Raw genomic sequence first — 27,606 nt, forward strand, 5'->3', positions numbered from 1 at the left:
TTCACAAGATTAAAGTTCACACAGCTTCTGCGCAAATCCCTTTGGGCGGCGGGCATCCTAGGGGATTTCCGCTCCCACTCCTTTAGAATTGGGGCAGCAACATCTGCAGTGAAAGCGGAGCTTGACCCGGAAGTAGTCAAGAGAATTGGCAGGTGGAGGTCAGATTGCTACAAGCGCTATGTATGACTCAATATGCTGTACGTATGAATGTTTCTCTTGAGACATGTGATGTAATTACATTTATTTTCTCCTGTTAGTATTGCATTAGGACACATGGCTACATTCAGTGTGCGGATTCTCTGGAATTAATTTGTGCGGCTGGAAAGGTAAGCAATTACTGAGAGTCGGTTCCACAGGCAGGCTTCAAAAACAAATCTTTTCCACTGGGCCCGTAAGGGCAGCCTTCGCTTGAATGGACTACGACAGCTATTTGAAGAGGTGGACTACATTGGGCTCCCACCCCCGGTACTCATCCTCCACTTCGTCAACAATGACTTGGCAGCTATGGGCAGGAGGACCCTATATAAGATCTTGATGGCTGAAATCTCTAGGAAAACTAGGACATGGCCAGGCGCAGTCATTGCATGGTCACACATCACCCCAAGGAGGGTTTGGAAGTCAGCCGGTCCTCCAAGGGTCTCAACGAATCGATCAGGCACTTAAACAGCAAAATGAGAAGGTTGGTCAGTACAGCTGGCTTAAGACAATTCCCCACAAATGCCTCCGAAGGGACTCATTCTTTCACAAGGCAGGATATCATGTGTCTACTAAGGACAATGAGTTGTGGAAAACTTAGTGGCTTTCGCCATACAACATTTCTCGCAACCCTAGGCGGTGGGGGGGAATCCTGGCTCGTCAGGGAACCACCCATGCCTGTGGTGGATGTTTGGCCACAATAGAGGTGAGCAACCTTGGCATCAGGAATATAAGTGCAGGTAAATCCAAGATGGAATTGGGTTTAAGCCGTTTGCTCAACTCAGGGCAAGTAATCTATGGTCTTTAGAAAAGGGCTGTTGAAGTCCGCAACCGCGATTGCCCATAACCAGACAAGGTACCACATTACGCGCCCCTGGGAATGTTATGGTGGATGGTGACTGCGCCAGGGGACAAAGGAACAGCTCAGTTGCCTAGGCCCACCTCTTGTTCGGTTGCCAGGGGGGATTCCCACTTTTGAGGGGCTCTGGAACACATGGTTGTTTTGGGGGGACCAGCTTTCATGCTAGCCCATGCTCCATCTATCTTGAGAGAGCTGGTGGTTTGCCTTATAAAGGCCTGCTAATGGTGGCTCAGTGGGGGGGCATTTTTCCTGTGTCCAAGTCAATTCAACTAGGTGATGCAACAGGGAACCTGAGAGGTGGCCAATCAGGACTCTGGCAGGGATTAAGAAATGTAAGAAGGTGTGTAGGAGATTTCAATGTATTATATTAAATCATCAACTGTTTCTCTCCTGTACATATTGTACGTTTGTATGAAAAGGGTTTTACTTAAAATGTTTTTACCTGATACATTGTGTTTATAATGTTTTATAAATACAGCATGAGAAAGGAATATATTCTGGAACATAAGAATGGCAGTGAGACTTGGATCATTTTTGTTGACTTGCATTGTTGTTAGGAGGGGTGCTATCTGATGCCTTTGTGGGGAGGCTGGGTTTACAGGCCTCAATGTAGTCCCCCGTAGGATTGAATTTATTTGCCAGGATTAATATCCGTTTTTTCAGCTCGTGATATGAAGGACAAGAATCTTTCTGTTTGTAGAAAAATTACTTTATTTTAATTCATACGATGAGGACAGCCGACACGTGTTTCGCCCCCTCTTGGCGATTTGCGCCGGGGCTTTCTCAAGGCTAGATGAGTTAATTCACATCGAAAATTCCTGTTACAGAAGTATGTGCGTTATCCGTGGTATAAAATTACAATTCTTCAGTGATAAAACATTTCTTTTTAGGCTAATGCCTACAGTCCTAAGGTCCTCCCAGCATGGCGATTCCTCGTTCGTGTCCTTCCACGGAAGTTTTATCACTGAAGAATTGTAATTTTATACCACGGATAACGCACATACTTCTGTAACAGGAATTTTCGATGTGAATTAACTCATCTAGCCTTGAGAAAGCCCCGGCGCAAATCGCCAAGAGGGGGCGAAACACGTGTCGGCTGTCCTCATCGTATGAATTAAAATAAAGTAATTTTTCTACAAACAGAAAGATTCTTGTCCTTCATATCACGAGCTGAAAAAACGGATATTAATCCTGGCAAATAAATTCAATCCTACGTGGAGATCACACTCACAACTTCTTAAAACTGTTTCCTTAACCTTGAAGCCCAAGAGGTCCAGAGCTTCGAGTGTGTCTCCATCCGCTAACTAACCACACTTATTGAAGTGTTGTCTAAAGCCTTGAAATCCTTGGACCTTTGCTATCTCATCCTCAATGTAGTCCCCCACCTGTGAAATTAAGCACTGTAAGTTGTTACAGTGTAACCCAGTGTTCTTCTATTGGAGAGTCAACCTTGCCACTGCTGAAAATGACTTGAGTTTTTTCACTGCCAGGCCATGCAAACCTCTAACTATACATGTCCTACTTTTTAAATACCAATCACCCACCCTTGGGCATACAGTACCTACCTTAGGGATGACATATAAGCCTTAAAAGGCCTGACAAAAAGTGTATTTTACCAGGCTGAAATGGCAGTTTAGAAAGAGAGACACAAGCTGCAAGGAAAGACCTGGAAACATGTTTTACGGAGCTAATTTAGAGTGTGGCACGATGAGTGCTGAAGCCGATTTGTAGCATTTAATTTACAGGCCCTAGGTACACATAGTACCATGTACTAGGGACTTTTAAGTCAATTAAATGTGTAAATTAGGTGTAAGCCAATTTTAACATATTTAAAAGGGAGAGCACAACCAATGTACCACTAGTAAGAAGGAGTAAAGTGTGCAGAGTCCTATGGACAACAAAAATGGGTTCAGTTGAGAAAGGCAAAAATCTGGGGGAATACCACGCAAAAGATGGTAATTTCAAAACAGAAGCCATCCAAGAAAAAACAAGTATAAAATAGTAACAATAAAGCCAACCAATAGTAACAGGCGGGTTGCAATCTCCTGCATGTTCTTGATTAGACAGCAATATGTGTTTCGCAGCTAGAAAGCTGGCCCTTTTATCTTGATGTCTTTTTAGTCCCCCAGGACACACGATCAGGAGGACGCTCCCCAATACCACACTGAGGACGCTCCACAATAGCACACTGACTCCAGTGCGATAATATATATTATACATATTTGGGTGCAGGTAAAAATGCTGTTGTATAAAAACCCATATTTCACAGGGCCATTCTCTGGCAGCATTATTTCATCCATTTGAAGACAGAACTGTACTTGTAAGCGATTTGCTGGCCTGATTGTGTGTGCACCCTCTGCTTTTGTTTTTGGACTATAAACAGGTCTGACCAAGATAGGTGCAAACAGGGTGAGCTCAATGACGGGTGTAATATATGATCTACTTTGTGCATGGGTCCAGACACTCTGAGCCCTATTCATTAAAAAAGTGTGAATATGCAGGTGGAGATTTACATCCCCATTGAAGAGTACTTTAACAAGTTTCTTCTATTGACAAACACTTCAAAAAGTATCAGTGGAACACGAGTCCAGGTGCAGGCTTTGAAGTCTTCTTCAGGGAATGTCATGTGACATATACCATAGGGTCCGATTTCCTGTGCGGAAAAATACATAGAGCAGAATGGAAACCCTATGCAAAAGCACCCATTCTTCTCCATGCAGGAAGCCCTTTGCTTACACCGCCATCAAATGTGAGATGATCCACTCCCTTTTCCATCCTGGAAACAGAGTTTCTCCAGCCTTTGGCTGGAGTAAATCTCAACTATTTCCAGGGTGGGAAAGGGGCAATTAGAGAATACGCACATATGTACATGTTGGTGGGTGTTCTCAAAGTTCAAAGGCAAGGGAACAACCTTACCGACTCCTTGAGTGGGATTTACTACAGTGGATTTCCTTGCACTTGAAATCTGTAGTAGCATGCTACAAGGAATCCATGTGTGACTTCGTGACATGCATAAATAAATAGAGGCATTTTCAGCTGTAAACATATAAATAAATAATTTTAATTTCTTTTATTTTTGGAATTTTTAAAGCGCTACCAACCATCCACAAAGGGAAATCAGAGCACTAAGTGCTACCAATTACTGCGTTACAGGACAAAACTAGGGAAAGATGCAAACAGCGATAGTCCAAAAATAACAATGTTTTCGAATTTTTTTCATTTTTTCAATTCCAGAAACTTCAAGAAATAATTTTGTGAATAGGGCCCTCCATGGGTAAGTTGTCAGTCTTCTTGTAGGACCAGTTTGACCAGATTCTGGAATCACTCAGGACAGTAGGCTATTTACATGTCAATGACTATGCAGCTACTGTGTCTAACAGGCTGGCACAGTTTCTGAAATGTGTTAAGAGTGCACTAGAGTTGTATGAATTAAGACAGCATTTTTCACCTATACCTTTGTGCATGAATAACAGTTTAATCACTTATTGGGATGGGAATGTCCCAAAAAATAGTGTACAGTGGTATTATCCGTCCCAGAATGTCTTAATGTGAGAGTCTAATGTAATGATTTCATTTTATTTTGCCCCCAGCCTCACACTAGTCTAGACTGTGTCCAGAGGCCTAGGCTTGTCGGTTGGCATGAGTGTGGTCCTGTACCTGTCCAGTGGAATGGGGGAGTGCACCAAGCAAGCCCTAATTTTAATGACAATGGACTACTGTCCCTGTTGTTGGTTTAGCATGTAGACTGGTGATGGCAGAGTACTGTGCTTTGTGAATCCATACCTGTGACCAGACCTTTTTATCTGTGTCACTGAAGTGGAAGCGGACTCACCGCTGTAACCAGAGTTCTGTTGAGGCAGACTATGCTGCTCCAACCAAGAACTGTGCCCAAAGCAGAGTGTGCCGCAGCAACTAAGAACTATGCCCAAGGTAGACAATGCCGCCGCATTTGAAGAGCGCGCCCATGGCTGCTATTATGCCGCTTTGACCCCCGATCCCTTGGTGGACTATTTGCTGCACCTCACCAGAAGACCCAAAAGTGGATCTGGCACATACTGTGATAGCCTGCTGATCACCAGTGCCAGCTTCCATCTTCAAGGATGTTGGGTGGCAGCCCCACTGCTGTACTCTATTGTTACCAACCCTGATCATGAGCTGAGCTGACAGCTAGTGTATCTACTTCCACAATTAGTAGATTTGTACCCTCCACACATTCTGAGGCAAATAGCGGAGTCTATAGGCCTAGTGTACTTGGAGTTATTCACAGCCTAGCTGCAGTCAGAGACAGAGCGGAATCCTGGAAAAGGGCTAATGTGATTCCCCGCTTACAAAAATACATAAACTGACCATAAGTTCCATTTAAATTTTAGACCAGTCTCTGCTACCAGCTACCTCAAAGTTTCTTGAAAAGATTGCGAATGCTCTACTCCCTGAGTTTTCAGTAACCTTTATTTAACCTGCTGCATCCATCCGAGTCGGGTTTCAGCATTGGCATAGGACGGAAGCAACCTTGCTGGAAATCATAGAATCCATTAAGATGGAATTTACATCTTGGCCATATTGTCGCCTTGATTCTGCTTGATCTATCCGTGGCTTTTGACATTTCAAATAAGATCGTGCTCCAACGGCTGGATCCAATTGGAGTGGGAGGAGCAGCGCTGAGCTGGCTTTCCTTTTTTCTGTATCACAGAGAACAGGCAGCGTGGATGAAGCCCTTTTACTCAGATGTGAAAACATTCAAATGTGGGGTGCCACAGAGCTCTGCACTGAGACCCACTTTTGTTTTACATTTTTATGTGCCCCAGACTTATTTGGTAGAGTAATTCGGCATTAAAATTGCTTCCTATGCGCATGATACGCAGCTATTGCTCTCTAATTAGGGCAACTCTCCCTCTGCCAATCAAACTTTTACATCATGTGTGGCAGCACTGTTTGATTGGCTCAGACTTGATTGCCTACAGTGTAATTTGGATGAGACTGAAATTATGCTTTTAGGCCCCAACCCAGTACCAGATTAGACGGGTGCTTGGCCGAACAGCAGTACGCTATCACCTCTCATCCCCCTACGTAGAGAGTGCGAGGAACCTGGGAGAGCTTTTTGATGTCCAGCTTTCCTTCAAGGCCCAGGTATCTGTGGTTGTGAAATCCTGTTTCTGGAAGTAAGGAATGTTTAAAAAATCCTGTTTTTTTTTCCATGTGACACGCGGATATCAGTGGTCAGGACGCTGATTTTATACAGATTAGACTAAACTAATGTCCTTTTTCGGGGAAATCCAAAATATCTAACACACCAACTTCTGGTGATACAGAACACTGCAATCCGCCTCTTGTTTAAACTGACCAAACAACCCTATGTGTCCCATTTCAGGTGACAATTGGACTGCACTGGCTGCTAGTTAGCAAGACAGTGATATGTAATTCCTTAACTATTGCACACTGAGCCTTCTACAAAACAGGCACCAAATAACTCAATGATAGGATTCTTAAATACTGCCCTGCCAGGGTCCTTTACTCTAGGAATGCACAGATGATAGCTGTCCCCCACTTTAGAAGAAAGAGATGGGGCGGTACCCTCTTTGTGGTACTAGTCGCCAAGATTTGGAGTAAGCTTCCTTCTCACCTAAGATTTCTTCTGGATGAGGCCACTTTCCGAAAAAGTCTAAAAACGGATCCGATTAACTTATACGACTTGCATCCCGCCCGATCTTTTACCTCGGCGCCAGGACACCCTTTGAGTAGTCATGAGATAGATAGATAGATAGATAGATAGATAGATAGATATTCATTCAAGCAGAATCTAATAGAGACACATGTTGCAGGACCTTGCTAGCTGGCAAAAGAAATCACTTAAACTTGTGCAGTGATGGGAGTGAATCAAAGATAACTCTTTTGAACTGAGTGCTCACATACCAAACCGGAATAATAGACACTCTAAATCCTATGGGGATCTGCCTAGACTTACAAGATGGCGGGCACCCGGGAAAAGGGATGGGGTAGGGCAGAATCCAGGGCAAAGTAACCCAAGCATCAGTGTCATTTCATTATATCTGCTATAAATTCCTATGTAGTACTACATTTTAAGTTTATAAATTAAAGTACTTTACTTTTCTAAATAAAGTAATAGGTAGAGACAATCAGTGATTGCATTGCTAAAGTGCTAAGTAATAGCTAAGATCTGAGTTTCTGCACCCCTCTCTGAGAAGGCTGTAACTGCTCGCCACTACTACCACTGAGAGTAAGGTGATGAAGAAGCTGTACTTGTCTAAGTTTGCAGAACCATAGTAGGACAGCTCCAGATGCAATTTACTCAAGCTTCCTCAAGTGTGAGGCCTAATAGCCCCTGCTTGCCTTGTGCCCTCCCACCCCAACAGCGTCTAACACCTCTATTAAGCCAAAGCGTGTGAAATTAATGACTGAGAAGGGGAGGTGTGGTACAGTAAAATTATTTGCTGGTTTTAGGTCTGTCAGTGTAATTAGAGGGTGACACAAGGAATTAAACCACCTCATTTAAGTGTCTCACAGTTAAACTATACAAATAGCATAACACAGCATCTAAACATGCTTTGCCCACATTGAAATAAATGCCTCTTTGTTTATAAATATGTGCACCCCCTTAAAATAATATCAAAATAAATGCACAGCCCTTGTTGGAAAATGTATGATATTTTGAATGTGGAACGGATGGGCCCTATTCAGTAGGTCTGACTTGGCAATGCATTAGTCTGCAATAAGTACTGTTATTATTTCTTTAAAAATACATACAATATTTGACGCCACACAAATAAGTATTACTGTCCTGGGTGTTTAGTTTAACATTCCATCTCTTATGGAGTACTTGCACTGTAATAAATGCGAGTCTTTTTCACATTTCAAAGGTACACTGAATCATCGGAGATGAAGGGGCCTATTTACGAAAATGTCACGCATTGCAGCAAGTCACCTCACTGCACTGCGTGACGGAGAAAGGGCAGGAATGCGCTGTATTTAAAGAAATACAGCACATTCTTGCTTTTTCCCCTACGCTGGCAACCTTTTGGCGGCCTAGCGCCAACGCAGGCCCCTTTGCACCATGATGCAAGGGTGCCTGTGGTGCATGCAGGATTGTTTTTGTGCAGGCAGGGGTACCTTCCTGCACAAACACAAGCCCGATAGGCATATTCCTATTTCTATGGTGCTGCAGAATGCACCACACATAGAAATAAGTAACGAGCAGAAATAAAGATATTTTGCCTCGTTACACATGTGGCCATGCATGGCTTCATAAATCTAACTTAAGGTATGGGTCATGCATGTTGAGTGGTGCAAACGTGAGGCAAACCGCTCATAAATAAGACCGAAATTATTTGTCTCACACACGTATAGTACACAGAAAGCAATTGTTTTTGTTTGTTTTAAACTGCAATATTCCTTTTTTTATGCTTTAGTCAGTACTCATGTGCATGTTTTTACCCGACAGACATACCCATCGATTTGATCTTTCAACCGGTCTTTCCTGATTTTGAATGCATGTAAAGTTCCTGTTGTTTATCGTTTTATGAAGTGTCATCGTTTTCTCCATATTAGTTATTAACTCTTTTCTCCCTCTATATTTTCTTGTAAAAAAATAAAACTTTTGACAAACTCTGGAAAAAAAATCTGCTTTTAAAGGCAATACACAGGCACAAATGCTATCTATATCCATGCAACACATTAATGAGCACATTAATGCCAGCCTGATTGGCTATGCCACTGGGTGTTTTTACAGTCCCATTTCTCTGACGACTGTGTATGTCAAAGGGTTTGCACAATGTAACCAATTACATATTCTGACGTCTTGAAACCTACGCTGCCTGTAGCACAGACTGACAATGGTGTATAAAACGCAGCTCACTTTGAAGCCCCCGTCCTCATCCAGCGCCTCGCTGCCCGGTGTCCCAACGCACTCCAGCGCCTGCAGCCAATTCCGGGCACTCTCTTACACACTCCCTCCCACGCGCCGAGACAGGCACACGCATTAGTCAAGGACGAACACTGACTGTCACCCACACGCTGCCATTTAGGCTTTTGCACGCGTCGCTGTTGCTGTATTTTACCGGGGGCACTTAGGAAACGCCGGGCGGTCTCTGCGGCAGTCAAGGCCGTGGACGGAGCGGCGGTAAACCTATGGACGGAGGAGTGTCTCCACGAAGGCGGCGGTCGCTGCTGCTGTACACCGCGCTGGTGGCCGACCAGACTCGATCCCTGAGTTTATCCTCAGCCGCTCCAGACTCCGCTCCGTACCGCCTCTTACCGCCAGCTTCAGCAGCAGTAGGAGGGAGACCGGGCTGGCCTCACGCACGGGCAAAGTCTGTGGTTTCGTCATGGCGGCCGCAGACAAGGGAACTACTGTGTAGACACTGTGTAGCAGCCACCTCCCTCAAACTTGAATGGGGCTGGTATTGTAAACCGCGGGAGTTTCCCCCAATTTTTATATAGCGCGAACTGACCACAAAGTATTGGAGCACCTTACATGAGCACCAGTTAAGTTACACAAGGACACGAGGGCTTTAGGTGTAGGAGCCCTTGTGTGAGGAGCGCAGTGTCGGGTAACAACATATTGATTCCACTGTTATGTTATGTTAAAATATTTATACCGCGCACATACACCGAAACGGTTTCTTGGCGCTCATAACAGACATAGCGAGTAGGAGCAAGGATATCATACTGCAGCCGCTTTGAAAAGAAAAGTTTTCAGAGTTTTCCTAAATGACTCATAAGTAGGACAGTGACGAAAAGAAGAGGGCAGGGAATTCCAAAAGGAAGGGCCAAGAAAAGAAAAACGCAAACCGCCATGCTTTTTTCGGCGGTGAGATGGAATGCAAAGAAGGTTATCAGCAGACGATCTAAGATTGCGGGTAGGAAGACATCTCTTTAGTTTGGAGGAGACAAATTCCGGGGCGGAATTGTGAAGGGATTTGAAGACAGTGCATCCGAGTTTAAAGGAGCACCGTTGGGCTACTGGGAGCCAATGAAGGCTCCTCAGGAGAGGGGAAACATGCTGGTGTTTGGGTTGATGAAACACCAGACGAGCCGCCTGGTTCTGAATTAACTGGAGTTTTTGAAGCTGATAAGCAGGAATCCCCACATACAGGAGATTGGCGAAGTCAACCCTAGAGATGACCAGAGCCGGTAAGACTAGAATTAGTGCCTCTCTGGTTAGAAAACGACAGATCTTACGGATCCTGCGTAGTTGAAAAAAACAGGATGATGTCACAGCCGAGATCTGGGGTTTCATGGACAAATCCGCAGAAATGACCACTCCAAGGCTTTTCACAGTGCTAACCGGACGAGGAGGGAAACCAAGAGAGGGGGGCCAATAACTGTCATCCCAAGGATTAGTGGGGCCACCCACCAGGACAAGTTCCGTCTTTGACGGATTCAGCTTGAGCTGGCTGTGAGCCATCCAATCAGAGATGAACAACATAGTGTTTTGAAAATTAAGTTTAGAGGAAAGTGAAGTGTCCAAGGGAAAGACCAACTGAAGGTCATCTGCATAATTGTAAATAGTGGCAGGGTAGTGACGAAGGGAAACCATAAGTGGTTGCAGGTATAAATTAAAAAGGAGGGGAGAAAGGGCAGAACCCTGGGGGACACCACAGGTGAGAGGGGAAAAAGAAGAAGCGAAGGTCGACAGGTGAACTGCCTGCGATCGGCCTTGCAGAAAGGACCGCACCCAGTCCAGGGCGATGCCCTGGATGCCGGCATTTCTGACACGGTCGATCAAAATAGTATGATCGACCGTGTCAAATGCCGCCGAAAGATCCAACAATACCAACATTCAGTGCAGCGCTCTGAAGTTTTCCTGGGCCAGTGCCGTTCTAAGACTTTTGGGGCCTGGCCAATAAGGGAGATGTGAAAAGCCTCTCTAATTTGCATGTGACATCACAGAAAGTGACATCATTGGACAATTAATCTTTTTTGGTATGCTGAAGTGACCTATTCCTTTCATTTGAATCTTGCACTGCAGTTGTTTCCGGATACGCTCTTAATCAAGGTAAAACCCAAATTGTGATTAATGATAATTTAGCTTTTGCCGACCCCAGAGTTACTACAAACGCAACATATTTGGGGATTGCGATCACCGCCAAACTAGAAGATCTGGTAGATATTAATGTAAAACCTGTTTTAAGGACAATACAAAAGGATCTCCACCGACTAGATAACCTGCACCTTTCCCTGATTGGTAGAGCAAACGCCATTAAAATGGCGCTTTTCCCTAAATTGCTGTACCTATTTAGAGCAATATGCCTCGAATTCCCGGACTCCTGTTTAAAATCAATGGAACAGACCTTCTCAAAATTTATTTGGTCATATTCCAAACCAAGACGCGCATTAAAATTCCTTACACTACCAAAGGAACGGGGGGGGGGGGCTTAGGTTTACCAAACTTGCGGCTCTATTGTTGGGCAGCAAATATGATTAACAGTCAAGAACTTCTTCAAATAGAATCAGCGAATGTAGCATCACAGGGTGGTCAACCATCTATTTATAACCTGTTGTTAGGTGAAAAAAACTCTGGATATCTATGGCGTCATCTACATGACAGCTATCACAAAAAAGTTAAATTTAAGCCGCTCCTACATTCTTTTAAAATATTGCAAAAAATAAGAAAACTAATGGATATTGGGCGAATCTCATACTATACACTCTTTAAAGATAATTTAGATCTGCCCGCTATTTTCAGGGATAGCTGTATGAAGAAATGGGAAGCAGCCGAAATTACACACTTCGGCAATCTCTGCTCTTCTTCGGGGTTTCACACATTCGAGGAACTAAGAATGAAATTTCAAATTAACAACAGAGACTTCTTCAAATACCTACAAATACGGGAGTTCATAACAAAAAGAAATCTTTGTGAAATCATCAGCATAAAATGTGAGATATTTGAGACACTGTCGTCCAGTAAGGTTAACACCATTAGTGAAAAAAAATCCTATTAAGTAACTCGGTACCTGATGATATAGGAAAGATAGCCTCGAAATGGGAAAACAAAATTGGCATATCCCGAGCTGAAATTGAAAGTACAATGGCAATGTCACAAAATTATTTACTATCAACTAAACTACAAACACAGTTTTATAAAACCCTCTTTATGTTATATTACACTCCTGACAAAATTGCAAAATGGGGCTCGGGTAAAGGAACTCACTGTCCCCGGTGCCACTTTCCGAATGCAGACTGTATACATATTTTTGCTACCTGCGACAGCCTATCCCAACTGAAACTCGATATTGAGAGGTTTATAACAGCGGTGGTGAAAAATCCCATTACCTTGACTATTGAAACAATGCTTTTAGGAGCGAATGACCCAAACCGGAATCGACAAGGGGCGGAATTTATATTTATGTCAATGGCTGTTTTTAGGATGTGTATTACATCGGCCTGGTTAGATGAACTGGCACCCTCATTTCAGCAATGGCTCGCCAGATTACTAGCCACATTTAAGTTGGAAATTGCAATCTATAAAGGGAAAGGTAGAAAGAAACGCAGTGCCGGTCTGAAAATCTGGGCTCCGCTACAGGAATGGTGTGATAATCAAGGCAATAATAACAATAATGACAGGGAACTCCTTCAAACATAATCTAGATTTATTGGTGTCACTCTTAGTGAAGTCTATATATGGGATTTAACTATTTAACCAGGTAGTAAGGAACAAAGGAACTGAATACTGCTCTTGTATTTGAACTGGCAAAGGCCTCTGTATTCTTATTTGAAGATTTTACTTTTTTTTTATGCCGTGCTATTATTGTACATGTGCCTAGCTTGATGTAGCTTGATTTATTATTTTCAAATGTCAGCTCTGTGATTGACTTTAGGGCACAGCACACAGTTATTAGACTGGGCCAAACGATGCATAATGTGGTACCCATATTGCATATTTTTCTTTTTGTATCTTTTCTTTTCCTATAGAAGTCTGCCAGACTAAGGGGTGGGGGGAGGGTTAGGGGGTTACGGTGAACTCTCTCAGTGTAAATTTATGTATTCTATGATTTTATATAAAAATCAATAAAAATCATTAAATTTTTTTTTTTTTTAAAATGAATCTTGCACTGCTGCATTTATGATGAAAAAAATTAAAAGGCAAGGAAATAAAAGCAGGATGAACTATTCACATGTGGTATAAACAGTGCTTTAAATGGCCTGGTACTCTCCGATAGGGAGTACCAGAACTTTTTTATTTTGAGAGGGGGCGTACCGTCAAGAGAAATGCTATACTTTTGATTGGAGAGTACCGGTACTTCTCAGAAACAAGCAGGTACTCTGCTACGGAGTACCTGCACTTCTATTTTTCCATTTTCAGCACTGGGTTTAAAGAAATAACTTGAGACCTCATTTGGTGGAAGTCTGTGCTAGTGTAAAGTTTTCACTAAAATTCCTTTTACTGTGACTGGAAAAGAATGATCAGATTGATGATCAGGCCCGGTTATAGCCAGGCCCACCCAAACATGACCTTTGGCACAACCAGTCACGGCAGAAGAGGTAATGGAGACAACACTTGTTTAGTGCTTCCTCCATTTCAATGTTGGAACAACGAAATGTTTCCACTGTCTTTTTAGGTCGAGCCTAAGGCATTGCTTTAGCAATGCTTGTTGGCGAGATTATAGTAGGCGACCTAAAAAGTCTAACAAAACTGCGGATCGGACACAGCGCATGTGAGCACAACCAAGCGCTCGTGCGCGTGCGCTCCACCTCTGCTGCCACTTCAGCTCACCAGGCTGCACACCCCCTCACCCCACGCTCGCCAATGTCTCTCCCACCCTTCCTTTGATCTGATGCGCGTGCACATCGTCAGCCAAATCACACACCACCATTTGTCTGTGCCTCGGCATCAGACTTCAAAGGCTGCGGCTCCCCCGCCCCCCCCCGTGTGCACATCGCACACCACCATTTGTTTGTGCCTCAGCATCAGACTTCAAAGGCTGCCGCTCGCCCGCCACCCCCCCCCCCACATCAGCAATACCGAGGGCTTGGTTTTTTTTTGCATCCATTTCGCGGGGAAGCTGGGTTTTGTTCGGCGTTCTCTGCACCTTTCTTGGTTTTTTTTCTGGACGAAAGTGAAAGCCTACCGTGCTTGTTTACAGTAGCCTTGCTCCTCAAATGCTGTTGCTGTGTTGCCATCTCTCTAGGGGCACTCAGCTTGAAAACACTCGACTTGCTAGCTGCAATGCTACATCCGCTATGCTTTGCCTCTAGACACGTTGATCCCTCGCAGACTGTGCTGACTCTGCCCCTCCTGATTCTGAAACTGACCAATGCAGTCACCGCACAGTCTCTTCTCTCTGTCTTATGATGTCTGCCCTGCCACCATTTACTTCGGACCCTCACCCTCACACCTCCTCACACACCCTCTCACCCTCACTCACCCTCACACCCTCACAACCCTCTCACCCTCACTCACCCTCACCCCCTCACAGCCCCACACACCCTCACCCTCACACCCCTTCACCCTCACCCTCACACACCCTCACACACCCTCACTCACCCTCACACACCCTCACTCACCCTCACTCACCCTCTCACCCTCACACACCCTCTCACCCTCACACCCCCTCACCCTCACACCCCCTCACCCCCCTCACCCTCCTCACCCTCACATCCCCTCACCCTCACATCCCCTCACCCTCATTCACACCCCCTCACCCTCACACACCCCCTCACCCTCACACACCCCCTCACCCTCACAAACCCCCTCACCCACCCTCTCACCCTCACCCACCGTCTCACCCTCACCCACCCTCTCACCCCCTTTCACCCTCACACCCCCTCACCCTCACACACCCTCACTCACCCTCTCACCCTCACACACCCTCTCACCCTCACACACCCTCTCACCCTCACACCTCCCACCCTCCCTCACAAGCCCTCACCTTCCCTCACACCCTCACCCCCCTCACACACCCCCTCACCCTCTCACCCACCCTCACCCACCCTCTCACCCTCCCCCATGCCCTCTCACCCTCACACCCCCTCACCCTCACACCCCCTCACCCTCACACACCCCCTCACCCTCACACACCCTCTCACCCTCACATCCCCTCACCCTCACATCCCCTCACCCTCCCTCACACCCCCTCACCTTCCCTCACACCCTCACCCCCCTCACACACCCCCTCACCCTCACTCACCCTCTCACCCTCCCCCACACCCTCTCACCCTCACACCCCTCACCCTCACACTCCCTCACCCTCACACACCCTCTCACCCTCACACACACCCTCTCTCTCACCCTCACACACCCTCTCACCCTCACACACCCTCTCACCCACCCTCACACACCCTCACCCCCCCTCGCCCTCACACTCCTCACCCACTCACACCCCTCACCCTCACTCCCCTTCACCCTCACTCTACCACTCTACCGCCCTCACTTTACTGCCCTCACTCTACCACTCTACCGCCCTCACGCCCTCACTCTACCGCCATCACGCCCTCACTCTACTGCCCTCACTCTACCTCTCTACCGCCCTCACACCCTCACTCTACCACCCTCACTCTACCACTCCACTGCCCTCACGCTACCACCCTCACTCTACCACTCTACCGCCCTCACTCTACCACTCTACCGCCCTCACTCTACCGCCCTCACTCTACCACTCTACGGCCCTCACTCTACGGCCCTCACGCCCTCACTCTACCGCCCTCACTATACCACTCTACTGCCCTCACTCTACCACTCTACTGCCCTCACGCCCTCACTCTACCGCCCTCACTCTACCGCCCAATTGGTACCCTGTTTGCATAGAAAGGCCGTTTGATAGTTTCTGAAGATGGGTAGGGATAGGCCCCCTTTGTCCTTGCCAGCTTGAGCTTTTTCATAGAGATTTAGGGATTTGTGCCCTGCCATAAGAATTTACTAAAGGTCTTGGCAACCTTTTAAAAAAATTATTCTGTTAGGGTCATGGGCAATATGCTAATAATATAGTTGATAAGAGGGGTAGTCCTCATATTTAGTGTACAAGTAATAACCGCACATAGCAGGTGTTTGCGGTGAAAATGAGTAGCTATAAGTACATGTGCATATGCTTCCAAGTAAAATCTAAAGTGTGTGTAATAAATGTGTGCGAAGGACATACAAAACCTTGTGCAGTATGTGTAGTGGGGTTATCTACCCATCAGCAACAAACGCATGTAAACTAGTTACTTTGTTTCATCAATTACTGAGAGAGGCAACGTTGTGGATAGTGACCTATATGTATATGTACACAGGTATTATTCGTGCCTATCAAATCAGAGATTAGTATAGGAGTAGGAGCATGATAATTTACCTTGTGGGGGACACCATCCTCAACTATCCTATTTGTTGATACATGACATTCTTGGTTATTGGTGGCAAGTGTTGGTAAAAAGAGTTATTATTAATTAACAGACAATCAACACCTTACCAGTTTGAGATAGACATATGTTGGGGTAAGCGGTGCAAGATACATAGTCTTACTTGTTATCAGTTAACATACGTTCTGTTAGAGACAGGTTCAAGAATAGACAGCACATTCAAGAGATAGAGCGGTCGTGGACGGTAGTAGGGTTCGAGTCCTTGGGAACCGACGTATCCATTTGCATTTCTCCTTTCTCTTCTAGGAACTTGTTGAGCAGGGCTGGATCCGTGAACGCGTGAGAGATGCCTTGTGAGATAAGTCAGAATTTTGCTGGAGCAATGAATTAACCTTGTATTCCTGCTGTTTTCATTTTAGGACTTAGGTTTAAGAAACCATTGCGTGTTTCAACAGTCAACTTTGAGTAGTCCTGAGAGATGAAAATGTGTGTGCCTTTCCATAGTATGTGGTTGTGCTTCCTGATATGGTTCAGGGTGAGATCCACATGTTGATATCTTAGTGGTTTGCATACTATTGGTCTAGGTTATTTGTGGTTTGGAGATAACCGCGTTGGGACCCTGTGGGCCCTATCAAATTCCAGATCCTTGTCAAACTTTAAGTTGGTAACCTGGGTGAACCATTTCTCTAGAAAGGCAGTGCAGGAGTGGGTTGAATCTTCTTCACCTTCCGGCATGCCAAAAATACCTAGGTTGCCTCGCCTGTTCCTGTCTTCTAATTCTGATATATCTTTAGCTAAAGAACGAGAAGCGTTACAGAGATTTTGAATGGACTTTTTTATTATATTCCTCTTGTCTTCTAGGTGGCTGATCCTGTTTTCCGCCCCTCCCTTTCTGGAGCTTGTTTGCTTCATGTCTTGACGAATGGCTGTGATTTCATTCTGCAAGATGTCGATTTAACCAAGTCGTGAACATCCACAAGTTTTTTTAGGATTATTTCCATTGTTGAGTTTGTCTTGTTTAGCTTTTACTGGAGAGTCTGGGTGCAGACGGTCCACTTTCACTCATTTTAGCGATTGTTTATTGTCCTTTTCCACCATTTTTTACTGCTGCTGTGAGACTAAAGGAGCTAGAGATGTGAGCAACTGAGGATGGTACTATAGATGATCGTGGAAGCAGTGGAATTACCCTGGGACTGCGCTGAGATTGCGTTGGTTTTGGTCACCCTAAAATGGCACCAGGTAAGCTGAGTTAGATTCGTTTTTTTACTGACATTCTCATGTGCAACTCAAATCTGGTTAACTAGCATTCCTGGTTGGTCATTTTGCAGCCATGAGTCTGTAGATGCAGACCCCAGGCACTTATTAGTTTCGATGAGCAGAATGGTGTTTTATAGATACCATTGAGGGTTGTCATGTACCTTTAGCAGGTTTCTGCGCAATAGCTGTACACGAGTAGAGACCTAGTTAACAGAGCTAAGTGCAGACTGCTTGTTCAGATCAACTCTGGTATGGGCACCATCTTAGAGTCAGGCTTCAAGGACAGGCATTCGGGTAGTTGACCAGAAGTACAGGCAGAGATACAGGAATAGGATCTTGTTCACGTCTGTGGAAAAGTAAATTTTGCCATGTTCTGTGTCCCTACGTGTCATCCATCATATGTTATGTGTGCATGATTAAATATGCATATGCATTCCCTATGTTCGATTAATGACGCAATTACAGTTGTGTCCACCTCTAGTATGCCAGTTTCCAGTTCTCGTGAATACTACGAATATCAGGCCTATGTAAAGCTACGTTGCCACGTTTCTCAGTGTGCACGTTATTCTATTGAAAAGTCCCCGTTTCTAGGCCTCAAAAGGGCCCGGACACCAGATTCAGCTCCTGTCTCCTGAAGCCTCGCTGAGGAGCGATACAGCCCCCACCTGTATCCTCGACCCTTCACTTACTTCCTGCCTCGCAGTGCCCGGCTCACCCTGGCTCTGCCTCTGAGTCTGCCAAGAATATGTTATGATTCCAGTTATCAGTTCAGTCCTCCTTCTCTGCATTCCTAAAGCTACTGAATCGCATCGATAGTTTCCGTCATTGTCTAGCCTTCACGTCTCCACGTTAGAGAAATACTGCATTTAATGGTCATTTAATATTCTTCATCACGCACTACATGTAGAATAATGCATGATCCAGTCTTAGAATCAAGTTAGCCTTTCCCCTCCTGACTTCTAGTTTATATCAACATGTTCTCTAAACATCAGATACTAGATGCTGTTTAGGTACATGTCGCCCTGACTCTCCAGACTTCAGTCTCTGCTCCTAGCACAGAGTTCATAGCCCCCAGCTTCTCCTAGTAACACGTCATTGCTAGTTTGCGCGCACCATCAGGTTAGAGGTCCCGGCTCCTCAGGTAGCCCCCTCCATGGTTTCCGCCCCATTCATGACATATTCTGTTACGTTTGCATCACATGTCTATGTATACGCCCTGTTACACCTCTTTTCACCCTTATCTTTCGCGACTGCTACGCGTCACGCCTTTTGCTCCACCCACTGCTACGCCTATTGCAATGTAATGCTATGTGTTTGCGTTATGTATATATGCTCATGCACTGTTATTAAAAGTTATTCCCCTTGTCCCGATCCTGACCCCGGCAGCGCTGCTGGGCCTTGCCATCCTATTCCTGTATTTGCTGTATTAAACCTGCAAAACTCCTACTACCTCGAATCTTGACTCTTATTTATTGAGCTATCTGTTATTCATTTATTCATTCAAAAATAGGGTATTATTTATTTATTTACCACATAATGGCGCCCGAATAGGGACTTGCCCTTTCCCCACGCGTCGGTGAAGCCACGCCGACCCCCTGACCCTCTGCAGTCGTGACGGAACTCTTCTGCGCACCGGCAGATATTTCTGCTTCAAGTATCCCTCAGGCCCACGGAGGAGACGGAGGAGGCGGTCCAGCATCCAGACGAGACGGTGGAGGAACGCGGCGAGTCCCGACCAGAGCCCAAGCCGAGAGTCCAAGGTCCGAGGTATCCAGAGGCCCACCTGTAACAGAAGTCCGAAGTTTGTCCGTCCGGCGTCCAAGCAGACCCGTCCAGTCTGAGGCCTTCCGTTCTTGCTGCCCGGTGAGTACCGTTACTGGGGTAGTATCTAGACAGGGTCAATTTAATTGACTCTGGTCCGTGGGTTGGTGGTACACAGACCCACAAACGAAGTGTCCACTTCGGTGGATGCGGGTCCTGACGTGTCTCTTTATGAGACCGGTAAGTTTCGTACTGTTTCAGCAGTGCACCTAGTTTCTGTTCCAGTCAGTTCTGTTCTCGAGGAAATTCATGTATTCTGTGTTCCGTATTCCAGGTAGTATTCTGTTCGAACTGTTATTTTTAAATGTTCTTCATGTATTTTAATGTCGTGGTATGAATGGGGAATAAGTATCGTGTTCATTGTGTATTGTATTGTGTCTAGATTACAGTCCAGTCATGCCCTTGTTTTCTAAGTTACGACAGTTAAAAACTAGAAAGGGTCTGCTGGAAGCAGCAGTTCCAGTTCCGCCTAGGGACAGTCCAGGTCATTTTATGTATCAGAAGCATGGCATAAGCGCCATTTTGTATCTAGACTTATGGGTAGATTATACCAAACAGTTAGAAGAAAAGTATAGATGGCCCGTATCGGGTACATGGGATGCCGAGTGCATCATGCGAGTAGAAGAGGCATTATGGAAAAAGAAAGCCAGACAGTCACAGAAAGATGCCATCGAGTTATGGCACAAAGAAGCTCATAAAAGAACTGAAAAAGAAATCAGAAAGTCAGAATTAAGTAGAGAATCCTTAGAACGAGCACAAGAAAAAGAACTAATCGAGATAGGTGAACAAGTCAAAGCCGAACAGTCAGACAGACAGAGGCATGCCCTTATTAGGGGTATGTATCCTCTCCTTGCCGAGGGCTTGCCAAAAGCGACCCCAGAGGCATCCAGTAATTTCCCGCCACCATTAGTTCCGACCAAGCTACGTCACAAACAGACCGCAGCTGATATTTTTATTTCGTCCTATTTGGACGACACAGTCCCAGAATATGCAAATCCTGTTCGCGCTCCGCCAGTCCCTGTAAATCAGGCTCTTCCCGCTCCTCCAGACACCGGAGTACCTGTTACGGTACCCCCGGTCCAGCCCGCCATACAAGTCCAGCCTACATTTCCATTTCCCACTCTGCCAGGACGAAGAGCCTCAGTAGACGACTCTAGTTTAGGGGCCGCAGGGGGAGGTACTCCTCAAACCCCGCCGCCACACAAGCGTTTAACGACAGCCGAATTACATATGCAAGCATCACAGCGTACGCCCAGACATCAGACTGTAGCAGAAATAAGAAAATCCCTTGCCGAATGCGGCTATGATCCAGTCCCAGGCGAGGATAATATGGTTTTATATTCATTCCGCGTAAGAAAGGTGACCGAGTATCTAGTCACCTTACCGAATATGAAAGAAGATCTAGACAGAATATATCGCTTCATCCGTACAGGGGATGATCCAGAAAGCATTGGCGAGGCCATGTCTCAAAGGAAAGCTGAGACCCAGCTCATGATATTAAAGTTTCTGATCAATTGTCTAATAAGAGAACAAGATTACCCGTCTAAAGATCCGGCTGAAATGAAAACCCTGACAAGGTGGAGTGATAATATAGCCGAGGGTAAGCACAAGACCGTCGGTGCTATGGAGAGTATGTACAAGAAAATCCGTAAAGAAATAATAAAGTTACACGAACAGCGTAAAGCAGCACAAGTAAGCGAGAAAGAAAGTAACTCTGATCCTGAAGAGTTAGACGACGAGAATCCCGACAGAATAGCGTATGTAGGAAAATCTAGATTTCCAGATCGCCATTTACGCCTAGAACACAAGTCAACTTTCCATCATCCAGCACCAGAACAAGGTTCTCTAGAACAAGTGTTTCAAGCTACCGATCACATTCTGAAATCACGAATCGGTTACAGTGAGTTGAGTACCATGCATGAACAAGAACTAGCCCGATCAGCAGTCCGATGGATTACTGATTCTACCACTTTTCCAGACGAAATAGTGGCACAAATGTTTCTGAAAATGCCCCCAGCCGAACAACGACTGGCGGGTATGTATATGATTCAGCACCTCATTACATTGTATGAGGGTCAGCACTCTGATCCAGGCCCGTTACATGATATCCTGAACGAGTTACTTCAGTATAGATGGAAAGGTTTAGGTACCGACTTAATTAGTGTCATTCTAGAACAGCGTCACAAATATAGAACGTTTCTGAACCCGCATTTTGTTCATGTCTCACCCCCAGAAAGTAAACCATTTTACATAGAGCGACAGAATCCGTTACGAGAAGTCCACCCAGTTAGAGGAACGGGTGGCGAACTAGAACGAGTGTTTGTTTACACTCCGATTACAAAGATGGAACTCCTAGAGATGAAGAAATTAATTCCCTGTCATGATAAAGATCCAGCAGGGTTCCATAGAGAATTAAAAGACATGCTCCGTATGGGAGAATACACGTATCCAGATATAATTAAAATGTTAAAGGTTCTGCTGCCCGCAGGGGTGTATGAAAAGCTCAAGGAAAAAGAATGGGAGGTGGGAGAGAAAAAGATCGATTGGGCAGTTCTAGAAGCTGAAGACAAGGCACGAGTACCAGGTACCGGTCTTGGAGCGAAATGTAAAGAATTACCAGAATTATTAATACAAGTTTTACCTAGATTATTGACAACTAGAAAAGAAGACTGGGATGCAATCTCAGCCTGTAAACAGAAACAAGACGAAGATATTAGTGATTTTTATTCCAGATTTGAGAAATGTTTTAGCATCAACAGTGGCCTCAAGACAAGTAGTGAGTCATACCCTCACCTTTTTGTTACTAAATTAGTCGAGAATTCCAGTCCACAAATTAAAAATCGAGTTTTGAAAGTTGAAAGTACCTGGCAAGCTAATACCCCGTCCCAGATGTTGCAGATGCTCCAATACCACCAGAATAGGATCAGGGAAGAACAAGAACACGAGAGAAAACGTATGAAAGACACAAAAATGAAAGTACTAGTTGCACAATCTGTTCCTCAAGACAGTCAGAAGAGGGGTCCGAATCAAGCCAGTCATCCTGCAGCTCCCGTTAAAGGGAACTGCAATTATTGTAAACAGCCAGGTCATTTTATAAACGAGTGTGCAGTTCTGAAACACAACATAGCTACTGGTAAGACTAAAGAAAGACCACGTCCGCCTAGACAAGAACAAGTTTCACAGACTCCTCAGCCACAGAATGCACCACAGACAGTTACCGCACCGCAGCCTATTGCTGCAACACAGCACGTTACACAGCAGATGTACCAGTATGCACAGTCTGAGTATCCAGAGTACCAGCAGTATTCATGAAACAGCCTAGAGAGGGAGGTAGGCTTGCCTCTCATCGAGATACCTGTAGATCAAGAAGGTCCCTATGTTCACAGTCAAGTATTAGGGAAAGACAGAAAGTTTTTGATTGATACAGGGGCAAGTAGGACCACAATTAGTCACGCCGAAGTTCCAGGGGCTCCGCTCTCAGGCTCAAGAAATGTTTCCCTTGGATTTTCAGGAAAACCCATTGTAAATAAAATATCAAAGCCAGTTACTCTAGAAGTAGGTCCATTGTCCCGCACTACTGATCTGTTACTTACTAAGTCATGTCCAGAAAACCTATTAGGCATTAAAACACTGAAAGAGTTAGGTGCAGTTATATGCTGTTCCCCAGAGGGAATACGATTGTTCCTACGTGACTTTAAGGGTCACTATGTATTACGAGATTTTGATCCCAGATTGTCTAATGTTCCGCAGCATCTATGGGCGCAAGGTCCAACTGATGTTGGTTATATGCAAATCACACCCTATCGTGTGACTCTCAAGCCAGGTGTGGTGTTACCACGAATCAGACAGTACAGATTGCCACCTGAGGCTGTAGCAGCCTTATCCAAAATTATTGACGAGCTCATGGCTCAAGGAGTGGTTGTAGAAACTGACTCCAATGTATGCAATTCCCCGATCATTCCAGTCATGAAACGTACTGATCCAAATGCACCCCCAGTATATCGATTAGTGATTGACCTACGAGAACTTAATAAATGTATTATTCCTCAGTACCCAGTCGTTCCAGATATCTCTTCCCTATTGACAGCCATTGATTCCGAAGCCACGTTCTTTACTGTAATCGACCTCAAGAACGCGTTTTTCAGTGTCCCTATTCATCCAGACAGCCAGTTCCTTTTCGGATTTTGTTTAAATGGAAGGAGCTATATGTTCACACGCGCTCCTCAAGGTTTCACAGAAAGCCCTAGCATTTACAGTCAAGCACTTAAAAGACAACTAGACAACATTCACATGCCAACTGACACTGCCCTGCTCCAGTATGTCGATGATCTCCTGATCACAGCCCGTTCTGAACGTGCTTGCGAGCGAGCATCCCTTACAGTCTTGTATTTCCTAGCCGAGATGGGGCACAAGGTGTCCCCTTCTAAGCTTCAATTCTGTGTCCAGCAAGTGGTCTACTTAGGACACTTACTGTCCAAGAGGGGTAGGCAGTTGACACCAGACCGTATCCAGTTAATAGCGAGTCTTCCTCAGCCCAAGACCCAGAAGGAGGTACGTGCTTTTATCGGCCTTACTTCTTACTGCAGACAATGGATTCCTCAGTATGCATTTCTAGCCAAGCCACTGATACAGTTAACGACACAGGAGGCAGCCGTATCGACTGTCCTCCCTTGGACATCTGAACATACACTTAGTTTCAATGAGTTAAAGAAAGCCCTATGCCAAGCTCCAGTTCTAGCTACACCGAACTACAGTAAGCCTTTTACACTTTTCGTCACTGAACGCGAAGGTACAGCATTATCTGTTCTCACACAAGATCAAGCAGGACAATACAAGCCCTGTGCTTATTTTTCGAGCACATTAGATCCTGTAGCCCAGGCTCTGCCTGCGTGCCTCAAGTCAGTTGCAGCCACAGCCCTAGCTATCAGACAAAGTGATTCCATAGTCTTAGGACACTCCTTGACAGTACAAGTTCCACATTCCGTGGAAGTTCTTTTAAACCGAACACAAACTCAGCACTTGACAATTGCACGTTTAACAGGTTATGAATTGACACTGTTCCAGCCACACATAGAAATCAGACGCTGCAACATCCTGAACCCTGCTACACTGTTACCATCAGTTACTCCGAATTCTGCCACACATGACTGCGTGGAAGTAGTTAACATTACGACAAAGCCAAGACAAGATCTGACAGATATTCCGTTACCAGACCCCGACCTGACACTTTATGTGGATGGTTCATGTATGAGAACAAGTACAGGAGAACTAGTCGCCGCGTATACAGTGACTACTGACACTGAAGTTATTGAAACACACCGTATTGACACCCTGTCCGCTCAAGCAGCAGAGCTAGTTGCTCTGACACAAGCCTGCATACACGCCAAGAACTTGAAAGTTAATGTTTACACAGATTCACGCTACGCATTTGGAGTTGTACACGACTTCGGAGTGCTCTGGCAGGAGAGAGGTTTCATGACTTCTCATGGAACCAAGATTCAGCATGGTCTCCTTATTCAAGCTCTGTTAGATGCCATACATTTACCGACATCTATCGCTATCATGAAGTGCAAAGCACATACGAAAGTTACTGACACCATTTCTCAAGGTAACGAGGTGGGAGTAGAGATGGAAGAGCTGACACATTAACAGGTAGAGCTGAGCTAAGGCTCTGGCTTGACTCTTAGAGCCCATGCACAAGCCAAGCCCTGAAAAGGTGTGCTATGTAAAACATACGACAAACATCACGTAAAATAAAATTTAAAAAAGTGAATTTCTTTAACACATGGAAGCTTTTACATTTATATGTCTCAAAATAGCGCTTCAGTAAGTATTTATTCCAAATGATAGTTTTCAAACATGAGCTTAGAGTGTGGGGAGTGGCCAAGCTGCCGACCAAGATGGCCACACAGCATTTAGGCTCCGCCAGGGTTCCCGGCAAACTTCATCCATCCTGCCATCATGCCCCAACCACACCTGAGACGGTTGCCCTGGCCCCATGAAGGTTCCTACATGACTCAGTGACGTTTTTGAAACTGCGCGCCTGAGACCACCGCAGAGATGGCCTTCGAGTCATGAGGCAGGCATAGTCAGCGGGGCGCAGCCATGACAGGGCTATGCCGTATACGAATATGCAAGGCAGATTCCAGCGATCTTTTTTAAGGAGGAAGGGAGCACATGGGCTCCACACGCCTGAGGTGAGCTCGCTTTGCTTGTACCCCCCCACCTGCTACATAATACCTTCAGCCCTGCTGGGCTGCTCGAAACTGGCCCGGGTTGGTTGTGGTGGCCCCCTGGTGAGAGGGACCGGGGGCAGGCCTCAGAGCATATTTGACGGCTCGGGCCGGTCTGGGGGCCTTGGGTGAGGTCGGATGGCTCTAGTGACGGCGAATTCCGGTGTGCCCCACTGAATGACGCAAAGGGAGTCACTGGCCCTTGTGGACCCTGCTAGCTGCTTGAGGCGCTGCTGAGCTCCCCATCGATTTGAAGCATACGTCCGGGGCCCGGTTTGTTTAATGTAAGCCAGCTCTTGTTTGTGAGGACTGACTCAGGCATATGGTGTCCTGCTGTGCTTGTGTGTGCTCCTGTCATTCCCTTGCTTTGCCGGACCGTTGGAACTGTTCCCATTGGTCGCAGGGTCAAGACTGATTGCATATGGCTGGTTTCAAACTGGAAGGCCCAGATGTCTGCACTGGGGTGAATGTATGACATTGTTCTGCATTTTGTCCATCAGTTGTTCTTTTTGCATTTGTCTCCCGAGTGGGACGGGTATGCCCAGACGTGGGTCCCGTGCTCTCCATGCCACTGAAATCAAGCTATTTTGGCTGATGAGGGCTGAAACCCCAAAACCAGTCCTAGGATGCTTATTTCCAGTCCAGGCAGAACCTGGCCTGGCATTTTGGGCCTGACTGTTCCCATTGGGCCTGCCGGTCTTGCCTGCCTTTTTACTTGTCTTTTGATTATTTTGTCATTTTAATTGTTGCCATCTGCTTCTGTTTTCTTGTACACTTGTTCCCGTTCTCGTAGCCCCTGCCGCGCTGCCACCCTGCGGCCCCTCTCCCTTGCCGTTTCCCCCTCCCAGCTGCGCTTTCCCTCCCCCTCCCCTATTTTATGGCAGCCGCTGTGCGGATGATCGAGCGAGTCCTCTGACCTTCCGCTCTCTCTGCCCACAGCTCCGCTTGTCCATCGCTGCCGCTGCCTGGTGCAAGCAGGGTTTGAGACCGCTCTCAACTCGCTCTCTGCCTGCCCCTGGTCCTCTGCCGGTATTGCCTGCCTTGTTACTTATTTTTTGATTATTTTGTCATTTTAATTGTTGACGTCTGCTTCTGTTTTCATGTACCCCTGTGCCCGTTCTCGTAGCCCTCGCCCCCCCCGCTACCCCTGCAGGCCCATGCCACTTCCTGCCTCCCGGCTGCGCTTTCCCTCCCCTCCCCTATTTTGTGGCAGCCGCTGCGCGGATGTGCGCTGGTGTGCCAAAGACAAGCCCATCTGCGACCAGCACAGGAACCCTGGATCTCTGACCATCCACCGCTACGACTCACGGAAATGAACTGCGGAGTATCCCAGGGATCATCACTCAGCCCAACCCTCTTCAACATCTACATGGCCCCCCTTGCCGTCAGATATCACGGCCTCAGCATAGTATCCTAAGCCGACGATATCCAGCTCATCCTCTCCCTCACCAAGGACCCAACCACCGCCAGAATACGTTTCCAGGAAGAAATGCAGGACATCACATCCTGGATGAGCAACAGCTGCCTGAAGCTCAACTCGGAGAAGACAGAAGTCCTCGTCCTCTGAAACACCCCATCAGCATGGAACAACACCTGGTGGCCCACCGCCCACAGCTCCAGGCCCACCGCCAGCGGCTCCCCACCCACCCCCACGGACCACGCCAAAAACCTCTGCATCCTTCTCGACTCCTCCCTCTCCAAGAACCGACAGGTCAATGCCGTCGCCTCCAGCTGCTTCAATACCCTCCACACCCTCTGTAAGACCTTCAAATGGACCTTCCGAGTCAAGGAAGACAGTCACCCATGCACTCATAACCAGCAGACTCGACTACAGAAATGCCCTGTACGCCGGCATCAACAAGTATCTACTCCGCAAGCTCCAGACGATACAGAGCACAGCCGCCAGACTCGCCCTCGGCATCCCCCAACACAAACACATCAGCCAAC

General features: G+C 46.1%; 1 protein-coding gene across 2 annotated transcripts in view; it reads right to left on the reverse strand.

Moving 5' to 3' along the window:
- Positions 1-9,268, reverse strand: part of PLGRKT (plasminogen receptor with a C-terminal lysine) — a 161,199-nt gene extending 151,931 nt beyond the window's left edge. The window contains exon 1 of one of the 2 annotated variants that reach the window (XM_078677452.1): positions 9,130-9,268. The gene's annotated coding sequence lies outside the window, so the exon portion shown is untranslated. Of the gene's footprint in view, positions 1-8,927 lie in introns of both variants that reach the window. The other variant, XM_078677451.1, reaches the window with a different exon arrangement.
- Positions 9,269-27,606: the final 18,338 nt, after the last annotated feature.

The sequence above is a fragment of the Lissotriton helveticus genome, chromosome 2_1, assembly GCF_964261635.1.
Source record: "Lissotriton helveticus chromosome 2_1, aLisHel1.1, whole genome shotgun sequence".
NCBI classification, from domain to species: domain Eukaryota; kingdom Metazoa; phylum Chordata; class Amphibia; order Caudata; family Salamandridae; genus Lissotriton; species Lissotriton helveticus.